The sequence below is a fragment of the Strix uralensis genome, chromosome 31, assembly GCF_047716275.1.
Source record: "Strix uralensis isolate ZFMK-TIS-50842 chromosome 31, bStrUra1, whole genome shotgun sequence".
Taxonomy (NCBI): Eukaryota; Metazoa; Chordata; class Aves; order Strigiformes; family Strigidae; genus Strix; species Strix uralensis.
The window spans coordinates 691,451-702,562 of NC_134002.1; the positions used below are offsets into that span (position 1 = coordinate 691,451).

The 11,112-nt window shown below is 55.4% G+C and overlaps 1 pseudogene; it reads right to left on the bottom strand.

Moving 5' to 3' along the window:
- Window positions 1-917: 917 nt before the first annotated feature.
- Window positions 918-5,728, bottom strand: LOC141936038 (acrosin-like; annotated as a pseudogene).
- Between the last annotated feature and the right edge of the window lie 5,384 nt (window positions 5,729-11,112).

Sequence of the window (11,112 nt, forward strand, 5' to 3'; positions counted from 1 at the left end):
ATGGCAAACCCAGCTCTCAGAAGAATCTCAATTACTCTTTGTCCTTTCTCGAACACTTCTTCTGCCTTGTTGCCCCACACAATGATGTCATCGATGTACTGTAGATGTTCAGGGGCATCACCCTTTTCCAGTGCAGTTTGAATTAGTCCATGACAAATAGTGGGGCTGTGCTTCCACCCCTGGGGCAGTCGATTCCAGGTATACTGGACACCCCTCCACATGAAAGCAAACTGTGGCCTGCACTCTTCTGCCAAAGGAATTGAAAAGAATGCATTGGCAATGTCGATTGTGGCGTACCACTTGGCTGCCTTTGACTCCAGTTCATATTGGAGCTCTAACGTATCTGGTACAGCAGCACTCAGTGGTGGCGTCACTTCGTTCAGGCCACGATAGTCTACTGTCAACCTCCACCCTCCGTCAGACTTTCGCACTGGCCATATTGGGCTATTAAAAGGCGAATGTGTCTTACTGATGACACCTTGGGTCTCCAGTTGACGGATCAGTTCTTGGATGGGAGCCAGAGAGTCTTGGTTCGTGCGATACTGCCGTCAGTGCACGGTCCTCGTAGCAATTGGCACCTGTTGTTCTTCAACTCACAGCAGTCCCACAACAAAAGGATCTTCCAAGAGGCCAGGCAGATTAGACAACTGTTTGACCTTCTCTGTGTTCACACTGGCCACACCAAAAGCCCATCGGTATCCTTTTGGGTCTTTGAAGTACCCCCTCTTGAGGTAGTCAATGCCCAAGATACAAGAGGCCAGTTACAATGGGATGTTTTTCCCACTTGTCCCCGGTCAAGCTAACCTCGGCCTCCAGTACTGACAGTTCTTGACATCCGCCTGTCACTCCTGAGATCCAGGTAGGTTCTGCCCCTCTATAACCTGATGGCATTAATGTACACTGTGCCCCGATGTCGATTAAAGCCTGGTACTTCTGTGGATTTGATGTGCCAGCCCATCGAATCCACACTGTCCAATACACCCGATCATCCCTTTCCTCCTCCTGGCTGGAGGCAGGGGCCCTCTATTCCTGTTCTTGGTCAGAGTATTCACTGTCTGACCCTTGCCGTGCCAGGCTGGAGACTCCTTCATCAGGGCCAAGGGAGGTGATCTCAGTCTTCCTGTACCTGGGAGATCGCTGATTACTTTCTTGTGGTTTCACACCAGCTACATTAACAGCCTTCTTGGATGTCTTCTTCTTGGCAGGGGTCTTTCCTCGCAATTCATGTACACGAGCTTCCAACTTGAAGGTGGGTTGACCATCCCACTTCCTCATGTCCTCCCCCTGGTCACGCAGGAAGAACCAAAGTTCGCCACGTGTCATGCGCCTGGCTTTCCCTTTCCCTCTGACTGGGGCGGAAGAGAACTGATTTCTTTGAGAACAAAAGGTTATCTGGCACGCGATGCCAGCTCTGCGCCAGGTGACATTGCCCAGGGTGTAAATCAGAAGGGAAAAATCTCCAGCAGCTGTTTTGAAACAGAATTCAGATTTCCTGGGCGAGGTCACGGGGGAACGGGAGGTAAGAAAGGCTCCACTTCCTGCACTGCTCATTTGCAGCTCAGCTCTTTTTTCCCTCGGGGAAAGCAGAGCCTGGGGCAGAGGGTAAAACTCTGAAGGTGTGGGAAGCTTGGCCTTGTGCTGGTGACCCCACGGGGTTTGTGTGCTGCTGGTGTCCGGGGTGGAAGGGCTGAGGTGGGGACCCTCTGAAGAGCCCACGCTGCCCCAGACCGAATCTGACAGACCCACAGCAGAGTGCAGGTGTTGCTTTCATACTTCTCAGCAGCTCTTTGTCCTGCCCCTTCCCAGAGCTTTGACCTGCAGGAGGAGGGTGACAGTCTGTCGGGGGAAGAGGAGCTGCCCTGAAGAGAAGCCCCCGTCTGCCTCAGCCCTGCACCCTGGGACTGTTCTTCCCTCTGCTCTGGATCTCTGGGGCTACTCAGAGCTGCCCTTGGCAGAGTGAATCTTCTCAGGCCCCGAGAGCTCTGGTGATGTCGTTACTGCAGGTTTCTTCAAGGCAAAGCTGGCCAGGAGAGAGAAGCCATGTTTGGGCCTGCAGGGCAGGGTCCTGCCAAGATGCTTTCATGGTACCTACTGGAGAGAACAATCACTAAATAACTTTTTGTATAAAGCTTTGAGCTCGCATCTTGCTGCCCTTCTGTCAGCAGGCAGCCCAGTTACTGTCCAGTGCCAGCCCAGCTGCCAGCCCTCGCCATCGCCTTCACAGCCAGCACTGCCTCTGCCCATCGTGATCTCTGCTGCAGAGTTTCTCTGGGTTTCCTTCCCTGTTCTGTCAGGGAGCAGCCAGGGCACCGCTGAGCACGGGGGATTTCTCCTTTCAGTCCCACTAGAGCTGAATCTGGGGGACTCACACCCAGGAGGTTCCTCTTCTCATGGATGTGGCTGCTGCTGTCCCCGTGTGTGTGTTCCAAGGACTGATGCTGCATCCCAAAGGGCAGATACACAAACACACGCACAGAAACACACGGTTGATGTGAAGGACAGAACAGACTGACACAGACAGGCCAAGGCCTTTACCAGCGCCCCTGAGTTCGTAACCAGCCCGTCCATAGCCAGGAGCAGAGGCCAGTCCTTCTCTGCCTTTCCCGATGGGCAGGAGTGATGTTTACTAGTGAAACACAAACACCCTTCACTCCCTGATTCACCAGCACAGCATGTGCAAAGATTGCTCAGCTGGCAGCAGGGACACCAAGCGCCTGGGATATCGGTGGTGGGATGTCCAGCTCCTCACCCTGGCATCAGGCACAGCTTGGCTCTGTCCAGAGCCGTGTCTGCCGGGTCACGAGAGTCCAGTTTCAAGTTCACTGGTGCACTGTACACACGCACAGTGGGGTCCCACAGCACCTGCCCTAAGACACTCTGTGTTTCCAGCTGCTGTCCCCAAGACCTCTCACCCCCTGTGACCAGTGGTCCCTTCTCCCACCGCACCCTCCCCCTCCCCTCCAACCAGGCTTGGGGTCACCCCTTGGAGTGACTCTTTCCCTTTGTGCCCAACTTGGCTGCCTGCAGCCTCACTTTGCAGGTGCCGGGAGTGCAATCCTTGCCTTTGACAGGAGACGGAATGGAACTGAAGCATGGTGAGCTGTGAAATGTGGCAACTTTATTCAACAACTAAGACAACATCATTTTTTTGTGCAGTTGGAGGGGTGTGGGCAGGACCGAGCAGGCTGTTGGTGCTGAGGCTGCCGTTGGCTCAGCAGGCAGAGCCCCTGCAGGAGATGGTCATGGTGCACTGCAGCCTGCACTGGATCCTGTCCATCCTGCTGCTCAGGCCTTCCCTCAGGTTCTGCAGGAGCTCCTGCAACCAAGTGAAGAATTCCACCAACTTCTGCAGTAGAAAGGGGCAGAAGCTGAACCTGCCTGATTGCGTTGGTGTTGGCCTTGGCGTCTGAAGGGGAGTTGAGGGGAAGGCTGGCCGTGGCGTTGGAGCAGCCGTTGCTGCTGGGCTCAGCCCCATCTGTTCTAGGATCCAGCTGTAAAAGTGCTGAGTGGAGGTGTAGATTCCGGGCCATTTTGCTCTCGTGCAGCCTCTCCCCCAGCTGGTCACCCCAACGAGCCAGAAGTAGTCAGCATGGTTGTCTCTGCAGATGAGAGGAGCACCGCTGTCCCCCTGCAGCGGAGGAGAGAGGGTCTAGGTGGTGTCGGGTGGTCACTGGCAGCACTAGGGCCGGCTCCTTCTCTCTGCCAGCACCTCCCAGAGCTGTATCCGCGGCACAGAGGCTCTGCTCAGGTGCTGGGGCCGACAGAACCTTGTCTGGGAGGGGGTCGTGGGCCTGTGGGGTAGGGCTCGTGCTCATCTCTGCACAGTGATGATGGCTGGGTGCAAGAGGGATGTTCCAGGGCTGGGAGCTGGAGCTCGGGGCTGCCAGGAGCGCTGGGTGGGCCTTCTGGGCAGAGTCCCGGGCCTCTGGGGCAAGTGGGGCCCTGGGCAAGGAGCTGCAGCTGGGGAAGGGGAGGTGAGCCCCGCCAGTGGTGGGGACCCAGCGGTAGGACGGCGACTGGCCAGGCAAAGCCCGTGCCGGGGTGTGTCTGGGCGGCTGTGCCGGGGCTGCCTGTGCCGCTGGGCGCTGCCTTGTCGCAGGCTCCTACCTGGCAGGTGTCGATGCCGCCCTGCGGATAGCCAGCGCACAGGTTGTGGGGGTGGACGGCCCCTAGGTACCACCGGCTGCTGTTGCAGACGTTGAGGTCGATGAGGTGGACCTTGGACTCCTGCAGGACATCTGTTGGTCCTTCAGCTGTGAGCACAGAAAGGAATTAACACCCAGCAGCTCGTTGCCAGGTCTCCTGCCCTGTCTGGGTGAGCCCCTTCCCTGGGGCTTGGCTTTGCACCGGCGTTGCCCTTCTGTCTCGCCGTGGACCCTGGGCCAGGCCCATCTCTCTATGGGCACACGTCCCCACAGCCGGGCTCTGGCTCTCGCCTCTGCTGTCAGGAAGCCCAGCCCGCCTCCCCCGTGTGCCGAGCTTGCACTCGGGACGCGAGCGCTCTTTGGGAACTCACCTCTCGTCGTTGTGGACCCCCAGCCACTGATGTAGCAAGTTGTCAGCGCTGACACTTTCAGCGAGGCGTCAGGCACGCAGGCAAGCTGTATGGAGTTGCTGCACTGGACAGGCCAGTCCAACTCCAGCAGTGCAATGTCATTCCTCTGCGAGATGTTGCTATAGTCTTCGTGAACCAGCAGCCGCTTAATATTGCGCACTTGGGCCTCTGGGCCCGGCTGAGTCAAGCGGGTGGCCCCGACCACCATGCGCCACATGGTGATGTGCCTGGAAGGCAGATGGGGAGAGGGCTCAGAGGGAGTGGAGCCACGTGCTGCAGCAGCCCAGCAGTTCCCTGCCCTCTGCTTCACGTGGGGGAGAGGAAAGCAGTGCTACAGAGGCTGCGACTGCCCCTGCATGCCTTGGGCTCATGGTGTGTCGAGCTGGAGGCTGTAGGAAGCCGTGGCAGGAGCCCAGCCCTCTCCTGAGCAGCCTCCCAGGTGGGGTCTGCAGTGCCCAGGCACTGGGCGTACCGCAAGGAAAGGGGACAGGAGTAGCACGTGGTGCTGCGGACGGGGCACCCGTGAGTGCCAGGGGATATCCCCGTTCCTGGCCCTCCTTACCTGGCCTTGGTGAAGCAGTGGGCTGCTGTGAGGACCCACTGCGGGCTGATGAGGGACCTTACTCACACATGCCCCGTGCCCGCTGCCCAGGGATCCTGGATGCTGATAATCCAGGGCCAGGCCCCTGGCTGGGCGTCTGTGCCCCCCACCACGTGTGAGGTGCCGTCGTCAGTAGCCATGGGCTGCAGCCCGCAGGTCCCCCTGTAACCAGAAACTCATCACCGTCCTGCTCGACGGCTCGCTGCTGTCCCAGCTGAAGGTCAGCCCTCTGCCCTCCCCATGGGGCGCTGCATGGACAGCGAGGCCAGGGAGCCCCGTGGGGTGGGCGGGTGGCCACCCCTGTTTCTGCTGGAGCCCCGCAGGCGAGTTGTGCCAGCAGCCCGGGTGCTGCAAGGAGCCGAGGCTCCTGTGTGGGGATGGGGAAGCCGTGGTGTGGCCACGGGGGACCAGCGGGCACCCTCCAGGGAACCCCCATCAGGGTGCCCAAGCTCCCTCCCAGAGCCTTGGCCACTTACCCACAGCTGTCCCAGGCGCTGTGCGCAGGCCAGCACAGGGCCAGCAGGATGAGGAGACGGAGCAGATGCATTGCTGCCAGCGGCATGTGCCAGCTGCAAGAACCGAGGGCTTGTCACCACCAGTGCAGCAGCTGAGGCAGTGCCCGCAGGGCTCGCGGTGCCCGCGGTGCCCTTGGCAACGGGGCTGATGTCACAGCGTCGCTGGATCCGGGGGCTGGGCACGGTGGTCTCTAGGGCCGGGGGGGGGACAACATGGGGGTTTCCAAGCAGGAGGGGAGGCAGAAGCTGGGATCGGACACCCCCGACAGACGCCGCTGAATGCTCTGCTTGCGGGATGGGGTGTGCAGGCCCCGTGGCAGGCAGCAGCGCCCGGCCCCCAGCACTGCCTGCCAACGGCCAGCAGGAAAAACCCAGCATGGCACCACAACCTCTTTGGGGAGCTCACCGCGCCCCTGCTCTCCGCAGCCCTCTGCCACCAGGTCCTTCCCAAAACTGGTACACCGGAGAACAGAACTGCTACAGGCAGCAGCACATGTGTGGGTGTGGCAGAGCCCATCTGGTTCCAGCTGTGCAGGCAAGCAGGGATGTGCAGCCACCTCAGCCCAGCAGAGACGGGCAGTGTCACCCTTCCCACACACAGCATGGGGCAGCACAGAGGCAGCACCGGCCACGTCAGCCCCAGCAACACCCTCTGGCAGGCGCCGTGTCCTCGCTCTCTAGGAGTTGTCTCACTGTTCTGGGCCAACACCAACAAGGGCGGTTGTGGCCCCTGGTGTGCGTGGCCAAGGACAGGCAGCTGTAAGCTCCAGGCAGAGGAGGCTGCTCCTGCTATCAGCCCCACGTGCCATTCTCCATGGCCTTGGGAAACGCTGCAGCAGCCTCATCTCCTCAGTCTGCCTCCTACGGCCGATGGCAGAGCCATGCTCACGTGCGGGGTGCATGGCAGTCCTGGCAGAGAAGCAGGAGGCAGCCGCCTGCGCTGCGCTTGCTGAGCAGAGCCGGTCCCTGGAGGGGTGAGAGCAGTGGCCTGAAGAACAGCAGTCTCAAAGCTGGCGAAGGGCACGGGAGCTCCCTGCTGTCATCCTGGCTTGTGTGGACAGACATCAGGCACACAGCTGAGTGCCCAGCCTGGACCCGAGGGTGCCAGGGCAGGCTCCCGCTGAAAGCAGAACAGCTGCTGTCAAGGCCCCTGAGGCTTCTGAGGCACCAGGGCTGGGCCCCAGAGAAACGGGACTCAAGGATGCTTTGTTTTGGGGAAGTTGACCTGAAGGTGGTGCCCCAGATCTGCTTCGAGAGAGCAGGCAGAAGGCGGCCTGAGAGAAGACAACTCGTCCTCTGTGGCTATTCCAGCACCAGGGTTTGCCGGTGGTTAAGGGGGAATGATGTGAGAGGGGCCACACTCCACAGATAATTGAAGGGAGAGATGGGGTGATTCTGGGGAGAGGAAGCGTGTGTTTGTACATCTTACATTTATGAATAGACATATATATATATATTCTGGTTTAGGATACCTTATAGCAAGTTAGTGTGAATTTTTTCACTTTCGAACCTCTAGTGAAGTGGCTATTCGAATCATAATGTATTTTACTGAATTATTTTGTAAATCCTTACATTGGTTCATGATTAAGTGCTGCTAGTCATTAATAAATCTTGATTTGCTGCTAAATCATTACTGGGTTAATATTTCCATCTGCGACGTGCCCTCCCTGGGGATGGCCAGATAGTCCAGAGGAGAGTGTTCCCAAGGCCCAGCAGCAGTTCAGGATGCTCCTTCCGTGTTTCAGGGCATCTTTTCCTTGTCTCCAGTTCTCAGGATACAGTTTTTGGAAGCTGCCTGCCGAGACGGCAGGACGGGCTGGGGGCAAGGAGCGCTCGCGTTGCCGTAGGCCAGGCCGTGCGACCTGGCCCAGCAGGCTGAGCAGCCTGTCAGACAGTCCTGGGCTGCAGCTGGGGCCTCGCTTCGGTCCCACAGTAGCGTTTTAAGGAAGGAAATGCCCTTTTCTGTAGTCTGTATAAAATAATAGATCTGAATTTTAAGCACTAACTGGCTCTTGGAAGACTTTCCAAGGAAAGTAAAAGATGCCAGTTTGATGGAGGAGGAGCTCAAAGCAGAGCACCCAGCTGAAAGGGCATGAGGTGCTGGGCCTGAAGGAGCTGCCACCTGCAGCTGGGCAGCAGCAGATGCTCATGTGCTGGGCTCAGGACTGAAGCAGCTTGGCCAAGGTTTGTGGCAGAGGGGCACAGAAATCAGTTCTCCCTTGTTTTATTCAGGGGCTCCTTCTACCAGGGGATGTGGCCCTTTATGGGATCTGGGAGATTACGGTAGATCTGGATATAGGTGACTCGGTGCCCCTGGCCTGCACTGGAAATGCTCTCAAGGTTCTTGTTAATAGAGGAAATAGCAGAAATGGACAGTGGGGGATGTCTATGCTCATGAGCAGTAATGCCAATGTCTTGTTTGTAAAATAAAAGACAAATTTTTTTCTTGGAAGGTTCAATCTGGCAGAAGCCACCCAGACACTGCCAGTGACTATTGTCAGTGTGTGATGGTGTGGAATTAAGGCTGAGCTGTAAGAGTGGCAGGTGCTTCAATTCCATATTTTATGATTTATTTACCTTTTTCCTGAGATCTGTACTTAGCTGCTTGGTGCATCCTAAAAAGACACAAACACCAAAAGGCTCACCCAGCTCTCCACTGGCAAAGTTTGGAGGCATCAAAGTCTAATTAAAAGTTTGAATTTATTTCTAGAATTTAAAAACCCTGAGGAAATGAGTAACAAAATCCCTGCCAACGTAACTGCACAATGTAACTGACAGCTGTTATTTTTTTCTTCCGTGTTCCCAGATGCTTTGTGCTTCCCACCTTTCTCTTTGCTTCCTTTTGTAAAAGTGGCCAATTTAGTAGGAACCTGCTGCCGGACTGCAGCTGGTGTCTGTATCTGATTAGTTGCACCCAGGAGATGTATTGGCCCTTCACTCCTCAGCGCAGGAAGGGGGCGGTTCTCCAGGGTGGTACCGTCCCTACGAGCCACCTCCGGCCGTTCCAGGTAACCCATCCCGGAGATGCTCAGTGGCACAGAGGCTTTCAGGACGGGTGCAGATGGCTCCAGCCCTTCTCCACCGAAGCTAACAGAATGACTTAGCATCTGCTTCTACGTGAGGAAAAAGGCATTCTAAGTCAAACGGGTATTTTCACTCTCTCGGATACAATGAGAAGAGACCACCCTCAGCCCTGAAAACATAAAGCAGTTGCTAGTGAAAAAAATGCAACAGGTTCGACGAAGCCCAAAGCGTGCTGGCAAATGGAAGAGCAAGATTACAGGTCCTTGAACACTGAAGAGAGCCTCAGCAGCGCCAGACTGCTTAATACTGCACCTAGCAAAGGAACGCAGAAGCACACTGCATTAGGTGATGGCAGGATGGACGGAAAGCAGGACTTTAAGACAGTAACAAATGAGCCCGTTTAATCAGACCCCAACCTTCACATTGTGAAACACGAGAAATGTTTTTAGAATCAACTGTACAAAATGCTGTCAAGGCAGCACCCCTGCAACCACCTGCCTGCCATAGGGCAGTTCCTGTACTTAAAAAAATCCTCAGCCAGCCACGTTCAAAAATAACTTATTCTCTGTTTCTATCTTTCTAAAAAAATTTCTGATTACTAAATGTCTGGGTGGAATTTCACAGACAGTGGGGAGCTGCCAAGCCCTGGTCTCTGACAGTAGCCGTCACCAGCTATTTCAGATGACGGTTCAAGGAGCCCGACAAACAGCAAACATGGGTTAGCGCTGCAGAAAGGGGCAGGCAGGTTAACAGAAGTAAAACTCCAAGAAAATGAATTTCTCACCTGTCCCACTTCTGGGCAGAACGTGCCTGACACTGTGTTCTGCTTCTTCAGCTTCCTGACTGATCTAGACGCTCCTTCTCTTTCTCGGCTGCTCCCTGAGCTTCCCGCAGCCTCTCTAGGTCATGCTGACAGGCCTCTCGCTGCCTCTCGAGCTCTTCCCTCCCCTGATTCAACTTCTCTCTCAGCTGCCGAGTCTCCTGCAGCTGAGCTTCTGTGCTTTCAAATGCCCTCTGCTGCCAACTCCTCTCCTGTTCCAGGCGCTGCTGCTCCAGCTCCAGCTGCCTCTGCAGTTTCTGCACATTCACCAGTTCTCTCTGTTTTTCGCAGTTCCGCTGTTTCTCCTGCTCTAGCAGCAGATTGCCTCGGGTAGGCTGCAGCCGGTGTTGCTTCTCCCGGTCTATCATGGTGGCTCGTTGCATCTCGATGCAGCTGTCCTGCTGAGATATCACTGCCTGGAGCGGAGATAAGAAATTCAGCATGAAACCCATGGGTTCAGCAAACATGCGCAGCTGAACAAGAGACAACAGCATCTACCAGATTAATCACAGAGACTTCTGCCTTCAGGAGCAGATCTAACTTCCAGCTTGTACCGCCCATCGGGACCGACACGATTCTGAAGATGGCTGAGCAAAGAAGTTATGCTTCCCTATGGCAAAATTAACATTTCTTGCACCTAGAATTATTACTCTGAATCCAATCAGTCAAAATATCGCTGATTACAAAGTTACAGTAAAAACAACTAATACATACACACACATGTATATCAAGAACAACTTTAAAAGGAAGTGGGCATGGGGAGCAGACAGAGCTCAAAGCAGCAGAAGAATTCCATTTAAGTGAGCTGGTGTGGTCGTTTAGTCCCTGCCGGGGTCCGAGCCCCTCCCCCACAAAGGGAGTGAAATACAAACGCCAGGGCTGAGATAAGGAGAGGTTTAATACAGCAGTGCAACAGCAACACAACAAACAACAACAGTAACAGTAATAACAATGAACAGAGCAAGATATCTACTGATACAGCAGTGAGAGCAGAGAGATGGCACAACACACGCGTTCACCGACTCCCCCGCGCTCCCGCGCTTGGGCGCCAGGACGTGACGTCAGCACGGTATGGAATAACCCGGCTAGAGCTTCCCCCCACTGCTGGGGAAACTTAATCCTATCCCAGCTGACCCAGGACAGCCGGAAAAAGGAAACAATTAGTTAAGACAAGAGATCTAACACTTCCTTCAAAATACCAGACACAGAGTTTGTTTCCTGGAGTCTCAGGTCTTAAATTGGGCACTTCACTCTAGCTTTAGGGGATATTTTCAAGGCAGCTCATCTCCACACCTGCATAAATTTCATTACATTTAATGCCTAACAAACCTCTTGGATAGTAAATAGTGGTTTGCCTGAAGACTGGAGAGCAACTGCAACAGCGTTTGTATCCTCTGGACAAGCTGAAGAGGAGGGGAGGCAGGGGGAGGGAAAAAAGACATTAGACACTTGAACAGAGCTCTGCTTTGATGCATTAGACTTTTGTTTTCTTTTGAACATAACCAGCGGTATCTGTACAACAATACACACCACGGAAGCAGGGCTGTAAGAGTGCTCTAACACAGTTACAGCCAGTAAAGCCATCGGCCAGCACGAC